This window comes from Blennius ocellaris (assembly GCF_963422515.1).
Source record: "Blennius ocellaris genome assembly, chromosome: 20".
NCBI classification, from domain to species: domain Eukaryota; kingdom Metazoa; phylum Chordata; class Actinopteri; order Blenniiformes; family Blenniidae; genus Blennius; species Blennius ocellaris.
Genome location: NC_137669.1, coordinates 19,186,764 through 19,199,216, shown reverse-complemented (window position 1 = coordinate 19,199,216; position 12,453 = coordinate 19,186,764).

Genomic DNA, 12,453 nt, shown 5'->3' with positions numbered 1-12,453 from the left:
TCATCTCCTGTCCTGCCCTCTTGGCTCCTCTCCTTGATGTGATTATTCTGTGGGTCCGTGCTTTTCTGTGTTTGTATTCTTGACAACAGGGTAAGTCAGCTGTGACTGATATTCTACTGGCTTAATGAAAAGCTGAGTGCCAAACTTAAGTCAAGCTCCACATCAATTTGTACAACGTGAGCAGCTGTTTCCTTTTATCTTGCTGTCGTCCATCTTCTGCAAAACATGTGCACATACTAATATACACATTCACACATACAGGCACATGCAAGAGGACATGCACCTGAAGAAGTCACTTCATCTGTTTGTTTGTTTGTTTGTTTGTTTGTTTTTTCTTGAGCAATACATTAGTCACCTTCTGTTCATCTTGAAGCTTTATATGTTGAAGTCCTTACTTTACTTCTGTGTTGTAGGTGTTGTTATTAGTGGTGTTCTGTATATCAAGAAGTTTATTACAATGTAAGCACTGTGCCATGCTACTTAAACTTGGGTGCACATAAAGTGTTTCTCTCAACTACCTAACCGAGACAATGGAGGCCATGTCTGTCCCCTCCCTGCATTTGACTGAATGTAAAGTCGGCCACCGACCGGTGTGCTGCAACACCAATTGAGACATTTGAAGATGGAAATTTGTAGCATTTCTGATGGTCAGCATGTGCAATCAAAACATTTGTGACATAGTTGACCTCAGTTATTGTTGACAAAGCATGATGTAAACAATGGTATGCTAACTTTATAGGGCAAGTCTAAAAGAGTTGTTGGGGGGGGGTGGGGGGGTGGTATGGGTGATGGTTTTTAAAAGACTTTAAGTTTTTTTATCTGCAAGAGTTTTAATTAGCACCAATCAACATAGACTAGCTTGCAATCGAGTAGAAGACATACACCTGATATATGAGGGGGTGTCACACGCATTGGGATTCCAGGTGCAGGTAAATTAAATACATTTAGCCCCCGGCTCATTGGTCCTGCCATATATTTTTCGAAAAATATGCAGTTCTGTATTTTAATCAGTACATCTGGGGTTAACTTTGTGCTGAAGAGTCAACGTGACCAGACCGAGATTTGATCAGTGCAAAGATTTTGTGCAAGTGCCGTTTTGATGTCAAAGAGACTGTGCCTGCGTCGGATGCTAGCGGATGAGATGGTGATGAAGACGAATTTGTTCTGAATGATGGTGTATGAAAGACAGAGTAGCACTTCAAGTGATGCTTCGTTGTTTGTTTGTTCTTTTCAATTTTATTTTCAAGAAGTATTTCTCACCTTGTAAATGTGTAACCAAGAGCTATAGCTTTTTCCATCCATGACCAAGCTGACACCAGCAGTTACACACCGATGTCAAGCACTTAGTAGTCCGTGACAACCATCAACATTAGAATTTAGCTTCAGGAAAATGGACATCAGTGATGTATTAGTGAAGAGGCAGGAGCCACAGACACAATAGTGTGTGTTTCTCAGTTGGTTGAAATGCCTGAGCCATCAAGTCTGGTCAGCTCATGTTGTTTGCCTGGAACTGCATCTGAGCCATAATTTACTTCAGCTGAAGAAGGCAAAAGAACACCTAAGTTTTTAACATGAATTTGTTGTGTAGGGTTTGTCTGAATTTCTTTATGGAAAAAAAAGTATCTAAATATATATATCATATATATAGATATATATTTGTGGCCGTGGGTAGCATTAGACAAAAATGTTGTTTAGCATCTTGATATTTGGGGATATTGTTTCTCATTACAAGTCCATTACTGTGAACGTATAATCGTGTTAAAGACGCATATGCCATTATATCCGCTGACAACAGGAACATTATTTACTTCAAAATATAGATTTACATTTTTCTTTAAAAAAAAAAAAAATTGACTGTATTAAATAAAGATGAAGATATTTTAGTGCTGTGCTTTTCACAATCAGCAACCAGCCACTTACAAAGAGGTTCATAAAACCAGGAAAATCATTGAGTGCGACATGTTCCTGTGCATTCGTGTAACAATCAACTCAACTTTGTTCCCCCAAATACAAACAGGACCGTTCAGCTCACAGTTTGTCGGAGCCTTTGCCGAAACACGACAGCATCAGTCAGCTGGCGCTGAAGTGTAACCGTACACGAGTTCAGCACAGCTGCTGCTAGCGGCGTGAAACACAAAGAGAAAAAAAAGCCACCAATCTTCCCTGTTAACCCCACCCCGCACCCCCCCCCCCTCGCCTTTTCTCCTCACGTCTATCCATTGTGTTGGTGCGTGTTTGCAATTGTAAAGCTGATCTGTTTTTTATTTTTTGGTTTCGGTTTCTTTTTTGGGAAAAAAAAAGAAGCAAAGAAGAGTATCTGTGGAAATATTTATTTCATCCAAAAAAAAAAAAAGAAAATAGCATATCTAAATATATATGATAGTATATTTCAAGACTCTATGATCTATGTTCTATAAGTTTGTCTACTGAAATTATGATATTATCTTGATGAATATGTCTTTTTTTTTGTCTCTCTGTCTCTCCTTGTCTCAAACCTACCGCCCAGCTCCCCCACCACCCAGCGAAAACAGAGACCAGTATGTAACTGTGTTTTTGCTCACTTAAGACCAACCATCCGCCTCCATTAGCTATCGACCATAGCTAAACGCTAAGAGTTCAACAAAGTGACAACGCGGAGGGGTGCACGAGTGTCTTATGACCGTGTCACTGTAGCAGTGGTGGCGTGTGTTTGTCTACCCAGAGGGGCCTTTCTTTTTGGTTGGGGCTTCAGATAAATGACTAATTAAACCTTTTATGGATACAGCAGCTTTTATCACAATATCTCACTTATGTAGAGGGTCACATTCTCGACCTGGTTTTGGGTTCAACGGACCCGTGAGTTTATACCTTATTGTACAGTGAGGTGACCTCTTTGAAACACAATGTAGCGAGCAGCACAGGCTTTTTTCCTTATTTTGTTTTTTTTGTTTTTTTTTGGTTGTTTTGCACCTTTTTAGTAGCTGTAATATTATACGAAACATGCACAGCTACCCCTGCCAACCAACCTTTATGGTATACACTGTATAAGGACTTTGATATCCATACATAGTGTGTTGTATCTGCCAAGCTGCTGTGCTGTAAAAGAGAAAAGAAAAAAAAAAAGTACTATACACCACAAACACATGGTTTCCTAATTTTACAAAACTGGTAAAGCTACTACGACACATGTTCGGGCAGAGCTGAATCTGCTCGCTGGTGTGACGTCCACTAAGGCCAAAAGTGGCTGAACCAGGGCTTTCCTTGGATTTTCAAGCAAGAAAAACAGTCCGTATTTCCACTTTTTTTTTTTTTTTTTTTTCTTCCGGAAAACAGTGATTGCACATCCCATGTCAATGGGTAGAACACAGGAAACAACACTGCCTGAGGTCCTTTTTCTCTGAGCCAACTTACATTTACATGCTTACAATGCATTAACTGTACAGTAAGTCAGTATGGCGGAAGGTAATTCTCCAGCTGCTTTTAAAGACATTTGAAGCATTTACTGGTCGGAAGCCCTGGTGAGCCCAGTTTTAGCCTGCAGTGGAAGCACATCCACAGTTTTTGCCTGTACGCCTCTGAACAATGTCTAAAGGCCTTGTATTAATCCTGCTGTATTGACTGACTGTATGGAATGATGGCTGGTCGTGCTGCACTTTATTGTCAGCGCCTCGCACACACACACACACACACGCACACACACACACACACACACACACACACACACACACACACACACACACACACAGACGTGGCGGGACGCTGCCACCACTCTGCTTCACCTCTGCCACCAGTGGGGACGTTGACAATAGTGTGCTGTACTGCAAGCGGGACGAAAATAAAAAGATGATTTTAATAAAGAAGTCTTTCGTCTGAGTTTTATTTGGATGGTTCTATGAAGAGTTGAGCACTGTAAATGTCTTTTTTTTTGGGGGGGGGGGGGGGGGGGGGTTGTTGCCGTTTGTTTGTTTGTCAGATTGGCTTTGATGTCATCAGGAGTTGAACTGTTCATGTGGTCTTTATGTTCAGGACAGTTTCTCAATTCTCTGTCTGGTCGTGTCCCGTTGATGCATTTCAATGTCAGTGTGGAGTTATTGTCATGTTTGTCTGTTTAGTTGATGTTCTGGCTTCACTGTTTCTCTCCTTGTTTCCAAGATGTTGCTGCTTTGCCCTTCAAGTGTCTCGCTTGATGATTAACCCCTGATTGATTCCAGCTGTGTCTCGTCAAGCTTTAACGCTGTAGTTGTGTCCTTGTTGTCCATCTGTTTACCTCCTGTCACCCAATCTTTATATCATTTATCACTTGGATTCCTGTTTTTGCCTAATTAATGTTGTCACGTGGATGTTGTGATGTTTATGGACTTTATAGATTGCTTTTTGTTTCTACACCGTCATCTGAATGTGAATTACTACTAAAGAAATCTGTAAATGCATAATCAAATAAGCACCTGGGGACAATCGGTGAAAACTTTGTCAAAGGTTTGTCCATTTCTCCCCCCCCCCCCTTCTTTAGGCACCAATGGCAGATTTGAAGCTACTTTTAACAAGATGTTTTCTACAGTACAGTTTGAGTCATTGTGTCAAATATTGCAAACATAGATACAACTGTCAATCCAGCTCGTCAAGCTGTGTCGAGCATTAGTTCCTAAATTCTGCAGAAAAAATAGGAATCCTGAACCTCAGCACCTAAAATAGCTCTCACACAATATATCACAAGATATTAACTATCCATCTATTATGTATATCTACATTTGGGTTGTGGTTGCTCAATATATGCTGAGCATAGTTCAGTTAATTGATTGATTTATTAGCGTTAAAAACCGGTCAATTGTCACTATATCTGGAAGAGAACGCCTTCAGGCACTTGGAAAGAATAGATCAATCCTAAATAATTGGATGACGAGGCTTTTTACAATGAATTTCAGGAATTGCTTTTCCAGAGTATGAGAGCCATTCTGTTAAGCACGATAAGCATATTTATTTGCAAGACGCTGAAGAAATCTCGGGCTTATTGTCTTTAAATGTGAAAATCATCCACAGTCTGGAGGCAATTTTAGTTTAGTGGTGGAATTGGATGAACTCCCAATGTTAAGAAAAGGGGCAACAAATTACATGGAATGAATGTGAACAAGTGGGGGAAAGTCAGTGGAAAGAAAGATGAAGAGTAGAGAGAAAATGACAAAGAGAAGACGGCAAGTGCCAGTTAAAGAGCCCAAAACTGGCAAAAAAAAAAAAAGTGCAGAGAAAGAAACATAACGAGAGGAAAGAAGGGAATGTCTGCAGGGTAAGACGGAGCCGGTTGTCATTTCTGACAATAGGCCACCATAGAGCTCCGGAGATATGGATAAATCTCACACACATGCCCTTTTTATAGTCCCGTCTTGCTCCTCTTCACTCAGACGTATTGCTGCCATACACGCATTGTATCCATCCCACACAGCAGGATTTACCTTGTGCTCCCTCTGCTTGTCATTTTGCAGCCCTATAATTAGACGCCAGGTTCAGGAGTTCACTTTTGTTGACTGAAAATGAGCTTTTACCACAAAGCAAGACAGGAGGAGAGGCGATGCACTCCGTTTGACTCCTTTGATTAATGTCGCCTCCAAACAACTCTCCTGGGGTGTGTACCTGCTTACATGTGTGGCGACATAAAACTGCCAACTCGATAAAGTCTAATGTGAAAGATGGTATAATGTCAGGGGGACTGTGGGACTGCTGATGGAGTTCAAGCTTCTTTCGCCAAACGCTCTCGGTGTCAATATTTACAAGACGACCCGAGTCTGTTGAACCTTAATGGATGTGGCGTGACGGTGTGTAAAGTAAATATAACATAGAGATAATGCATCAGCTGCTGACAAAAGCACATGTTCCACAAAGAGCACATGATGTGAATGTACCTTCAACGCACCAGCAAAACATGTCTTATATTTTCTAATGGATGATGTTTTCAGCACAAATATCAGAGAGAGAATTCCAATGAAAGCCCACTGCCAGGCATTGTATGGACCTCATGCTACAACACCAATTCACAAGGGCAGATCAATAGGCGGTGCTTTTCTTTTTGGTCCCTGTTTCACCTAAATGGAGAAAAAGTTTCAAAGTTCAGATTGTGGCGTTTGCCTATTCTCTCTGTTAAGTTGTGCAACACTTATACAACAAGTATACAACAATATTTTCAAGTGAAATCTAAGAATTTGTGTTTTGGGTGGGACCCTTTCCTTTGATTTCATGGCAATAACTGCACTTTCCTTTTGTAGCGGCTTTGTGCAACTCAATGTTTTTTTCTTGACCAAAGTGCTCTTTGACGGGTACTTTTATTGGCTTTTATAGTGGCATGACATCAGAGGTTAAAAATCACAGATTCACTTTGAATGAAGTGATGTCCTGATTCCACATATCAGAGAGGATAACACATTAAATCTTCGTTTTATCAGGACGTCACTTTAGAGTGTAAAATGTGTTTTTATGTTGTTTCTAATGTACTTGTTTTTTTGTTGTTTTTTATCATTAATTATCATCATCAACTTTATTTATAGAGCATCTCTTAAAAACAATGTTTTACTGATTCCACCACAGCAGGAAGTTTCTCCTGCCTGCTGCAATCAGGCACACAGACTCTTTAATCAGCTGTGTGTGTGTGTGTGTGTGTGTGTGTGTGTGTGCGTGTGTGCATGCGTGCGTGCGTGCGTGCGTGCGTGCGTGCGCGTGTGTTTTACATTTTGCTGAAATATGTCATTATGTATCTAATTTGAAATTTCAGCGACACAGTGGCGAGAAGGTTGTGGGTTCAAATACCAGCTGAGGCCCGTCTGTGTGCCGTTTGCATGTTCTCCCCGTGTATGAGTGGGGGTGTTGTCCAGATGTGATCTTGCCTGTACAGGATTAAGTGGTATAGAAGATGGATGGATGAAATGTTATATTCCTTTAATGGGTGTTGGGGATTGCAGAGACCTCAGGGGTCTTTATGTGTCCACAGCAGCGGAAAGAGACACCAATGGCCGAATGGAGCATTTAACTTAAGCTGCAGACCACCGAGGCTGAGGGTTTTTTTTAAAAAGTGCCAACTCAGTCACTTCATCAAAATGTCGCAGTTTTCAAGGTTTCAATGGCCTTTAATTTATCCCAGGTTCCAATAAAGGCAGCAACAGGAGGCGACTCCAAGTGTCTTCCTGTTGCAAGATCAAAAACTGTTCTGACACCGGAAAGCGCTCAATCACATAATGTTGTTTCCGAGAAACGAAAGAAACAAAAACACATGTTTATCAGATTGGATCAAGACTGTGACTCGCCCACTACAGAGTCAGAGTAATTGTTTACTCTTTGTGATTCAGATATAAAGACAGATTTTCTGTTTGTTTGGCAACCCTGACAAACATTATCTGAAAACGGGTCTGGGATATTGACAGAAATGTAAAAACCAACAATCAAAGTCATTTTATACCTGAGTCAAATCTATAGTGAACAAAACAAAATGTTCTTTATTTTCCAGGGTTTTGTCACTGACAATACATGTCTTGTTCAAAAGTGAAGGTAAACAGGCTCCATAACAAAACAATAATTTATAATACTTTCTTCTCTCATATTGAACCAGCAGAAACGTATAAAGATTTATCCACACCGTGGCTCCAACCTTTCTTTGTAAAACGTTCCTCCAATTTAAATCTTTCAAATACGAAGAAAAAAAAGATATGATCATGACTGGATGATTTAGAGAATTGTGAGAAAGTAAATATTCTTAAAAACAACAATTTGATTACTACCGATATGAATAGAAGTTAGTTGTTTTTGTTTGTTTTTTTCAATTATTCAGTTTTTTTCCCCCTCTTTTGGTCATTACCCTGCAGTGAAAACCACAATCATTTGCTGAAAGATTGGAAATGAAAGAAGTTGAGTGTTGGTTTGAAGTTATGTGATGAAAAGAAAAAAAATGAAAAACTATAATGAAGTTTGAATGCTTTTTTCTAATGTGAAAAAATGATTTACAAATATTCATATCTGTTTTAATCGGTTCAGGAAATGTTAAATGTTTTGTTGCTTGAAGACAATTGGCAATCCACATCATTTTTTTCTTTTTTGAATTATTCTTTATGAATATTTCTATTTTCATATTTTTGCATTTGATTTTTCATTGTATTTAATTTGTAGAGACAATCATTTGTTTTGGGCTAATTTTCAAAGGCCTGGTTGATCGGTTCTTCTTAATTTCTCGCAACACTGGTGAAAATTCATCGAAGCCCTAAAACCATAATTTTGTGGCTCCAGCTTTCTGCTGCTCGATCACATTAGCGACAAAACCTTTACAGGAAAAGCTTTGGTACAAAAGAACCACTTAGATCAGTTTTTACCACTGAGCTGTACTCTATTTAGAAAGAAGTGTTTTATACATACAACACCGCAGCATTGACCTTGCATTACTCATGTTTTTTCCACATAAACACAGAATTGGGGGGGGATTTTTTTTCATCAGTTGCCAGTGAAGGCCCGGTTATTACTGAGCCAGTTAAAGTGAAGAATGATCCGATGGGCATGGCGGAGAACATCCACTCGGGAGGAATGGCTTCGCGTACATCCTGCACACAGACACACAACCTTGATGCATGAAATGGCTCCCGAGGCATCATACATTAGCACGCGTACACGTGTCTGATTTATGAGCAAAAAGCTCCAGGTCATATTGATTTAGTGGTGTGTGCGTGTGTGGTGACTTCATGTCGAGTCCTCTAAGACTAGTCGCTTCTGGAAATTACTGAGGCCGTATCTTTGAAACAGATGGATTTCCAGGCTTCATTTGTAAAGGTTTACATTGATGAGGATTTATAATGAATGACCTCTGGCAGGTAATGGAGATAAATACACTCTCTGCGTTGATTTCTTTCTCTCTATCTTCAATTGAGCCATCTTTGAGTCCAATGGTGCCTTGGAATGTCCATGATCGTCCCATCACAAGGGTAGTTATGCAAGTGCTGCTGAGGAGAAATGACATATTGTTTTATAGTTCTGTTGTGCTTAGTATAAACTGTCCGCTGTTTACAGTGTCTCGCTGTAAAAAGAAAAAAAAGTGTCAAGCATATATAGTTTTGTAGTTGGGATAATGAGGATGAGAAACACCAAGATTGTATTTGTTCAGAGCTTCTTGGCTGTCAAGCAAAATAACAACAAATGTCCTGTGAAAATAATTGTCTCTACTTATTCTATTCACCACAGATTCTATTTCATTTCATTTTGTCCACCCATTATAAATTGAAGGATTGAAACACATGGTCACAGTCATAGTTACTGAAAAGATGTTGGGAATAAAAAAAATCTTTATGTTAACAGTAAGGCCTTGTTTAGAAATGTTATTTTTTCATTTCAGAAACATTTTGCATTAACACTGCGATGGCAAATGCTGAAACTAATGGAGTTTTCATGTATGACCACTAGTAGGTACTGCTGGTTGTTTTTGTAGTGGAATCATACACAACGGTGGTTGTGCAGTCAGAGGCAGCAGGGCAAGCACTGCTCGCCTTATCAAAAATTATTGCTGTTTTTTTTTATAATTAAAAAGTGATTCTGAAATCTGTGTCTGGAATCAATTAGTGACTTTAGCAACTTTACCCAGAAGACGACTGGTTATATTTTGTGGGGTTCAAATCTCCTATGTCCTCTCAACGCCTCACAACTCCTTTCCTCTGCTGGGGGCCAGCGGTAACTTCATTGCAACCCTCTGATGGAAGTTGGCTGTTGCTATTGGGTTAAAATGTTGAGTGACAGGATCAACAGCCAATCAGATTTTGATGCGTTATTGACGGAACACCTGAGGGCTAGCGAAGTTTCGAGGGCTGGCCTTTGCCGTCGTCATTGAAATGAGCTTCACTGATTGGGCCGCAGGCAGGTGCGCGATGACGCTCTGTTATTATCTGCTCCGGCTGATGGCGGCTAATTTAACAGCAAGATCGGATGATACGGACCTGCTTCTGGGACCTTTTTTGATTGTGAGTAGAAGAAGACTGATACCAGACGTGGATGAGCCAACTCAGACCAACGAAAGCTTTGCGCAGCATTTGACAGCAGGATGGGTTTAATCTACATGTGACGGGTGAGTGCTAGTTTTTTGTTTTTTTACTTTCTCTGGTTTAGATTGGCGCTGCTGTTGGCATTTGGTGCTGTTGTTATTTAACTTTTTGCAAAGGGATGTTTCCCATACAATCGTGCACACAGACAGACAAGCACGCATACATGACGGTTGTGCGCGAGCCCCCCCCCCCCCCCTTTTCGTGCAAACCTGTTGGAAACAGTGGGAAATGATCTGATGGTGATGCTGCACAGTGGTATCTTGATGTGTTGTGGTTGTTGATCAGTTATGTTAGTGTGGATTAAGTACTGATGCATAGTAGTAATGGCCTTACATTGGATTCGATTGTGTATATACTATAGGACACGGGGGGACTCATTATTGTTCTTGGTTTTGTTTTTCGAATGAAGCACTGCTGTACTTTTGTGTACATTATGCCGTGTGGAGGCCACAGGAGAACGCCTGCATCCATGATGGTGACTCTGTGTTCTCTTCCATCATACTAGTGCCATAATCATTGCAGTGATGATTAATGCGTCTCCTCCCATTCATCTGCAAACCCCTTAAAGTCCCCAAATGACTTAATAAACGGCTGAATTCTCTTAATAGGTGCAATCACAATAGAAACACACGCTTTGATCATTTTTTGACGGGCACAACATATGCTACACTATACAGTCACTGAGTCGCCGGCTGTTTGGAAACGCATTCCTCTCGTTTGATGTTTTGCCTCCAAACTTTACTTTAATTATTTTATCACCTTTATGCTGTTTGCACTGCGGTTTTGTATGTAAGCTACAGCTCCACACATTTATACACTGGTGTAATTTATGTCGAGGAGTGATCATATCTTCATTGATAAATAGTCAAACTCTTGACTGCTTTCTTTCAAATGTCTCTTCTCTTTAAAAAAAGTGAAAGGCATTGGAACTGTTGACTCACAATTTCTGACTGATTATTGGGGAGGAGCACAATACCTTTTATAATGGAACCGAGGTGTTTTTGACACTGGAATCCATTCCCACAGGAATAAACTTATTCAGCATTAAATTACAGACTGTTCAGACTGATTATCTGCCTCACAAACACTTTTTCTAAGTTCTTGTCTTGTTTTTCATGTGTGATGTAAGATGACTGGGAGAGCTTTGCAAAAAGAAGTACCGTTATTAATTGAATAAAACTTTGTACCAGACAGCCACCATCGGGTGGCATCTAAAAAAAAAGAAGAAAAGAAAAAACAGTGTGTGATGATTTGAAAAGGCTCAGTTTTGAAGGAATCGATCATTTCTGAATGACTTTCCACAGCAGTAAAATCATTTTAAACCTCTGATAACTCTGCTGGGGCTGTACTTTCTATTTATACTTCCTGCGTGCAATATTTTTTACAGCTCAGATTGATTGTTCACTGCAGCTTCTTATGACCCCTGGGGCTTCAGGAAACGTCCATGAAGTCCTGATGTGCTGTCCGCTGTTGATTTTATTTGCCACTGTAGTTCTTGGCTGGCTGGAGTTGATATGCGACCCTACTTTTCACATAAAATGTTTAATTATGTATGCAAGCCATTCAATTACCTACAATAACTTACATTTACATACCTGCACATGTCATTTCCAAGGTACTTATTCACATTTATTCATGAGGTCATACTGTTTTCCAAACTCACTAAGGGTCACGTTGAAATGGATTGTCACCTAAATATTGGCTGATTAATCATATGGCAACCTCAAGTTGAGTCTCCATGGTAACAGTAGTCCCCACAGGGCAGTGTTCAATCAGGGTGACATGCCCACAAGTATAGTAACACAGGATCAGACACACATACACACACACACACACACGCACACACACAACACCTTTAATGATGTAAAGCGCTTTGGGGCTGCTAACACAGTTGAAAAGTGCTATTTAAGTGAGGACTATTTACCATTTACTATTCATCTAGTGTCGTTTCCATACATGGTGAACAGTTGCAGTTTCCACTGCACTTCTGTGCACATTTTGACTTGATTTCCTGCAGATTTGCTACAAAATAAGCCGTAAATCCTATTTGCATGCATTTTCCTTACGGGGACTTTAAAATCTTGTCCTCCTTGAACATAACTCTCCATTGAAGCCCGTGTGCGATCAGGTCGACGAGTGAAGAAGAACACGAACGCACACCGTCACTGCCTTCGTCTGCTTGTAGTTTACTTACATGGTCTGCAAGTTGCAGGCGGGGGTGTCATCCTGATGCAACGACCTGACAGTCCTGACGCGTGTGTGTGATCATAATCATGTCCTCTTATGGTGTTTGTCCCTTTGTGTCAGTGTAAGTGCTTAATCATGTGTGTGACTGTGTGTCCTCTCTACACACACACACACACGCACACACACACACACACACACACACACACACACACACACACACAGATGCGTGTCTGGA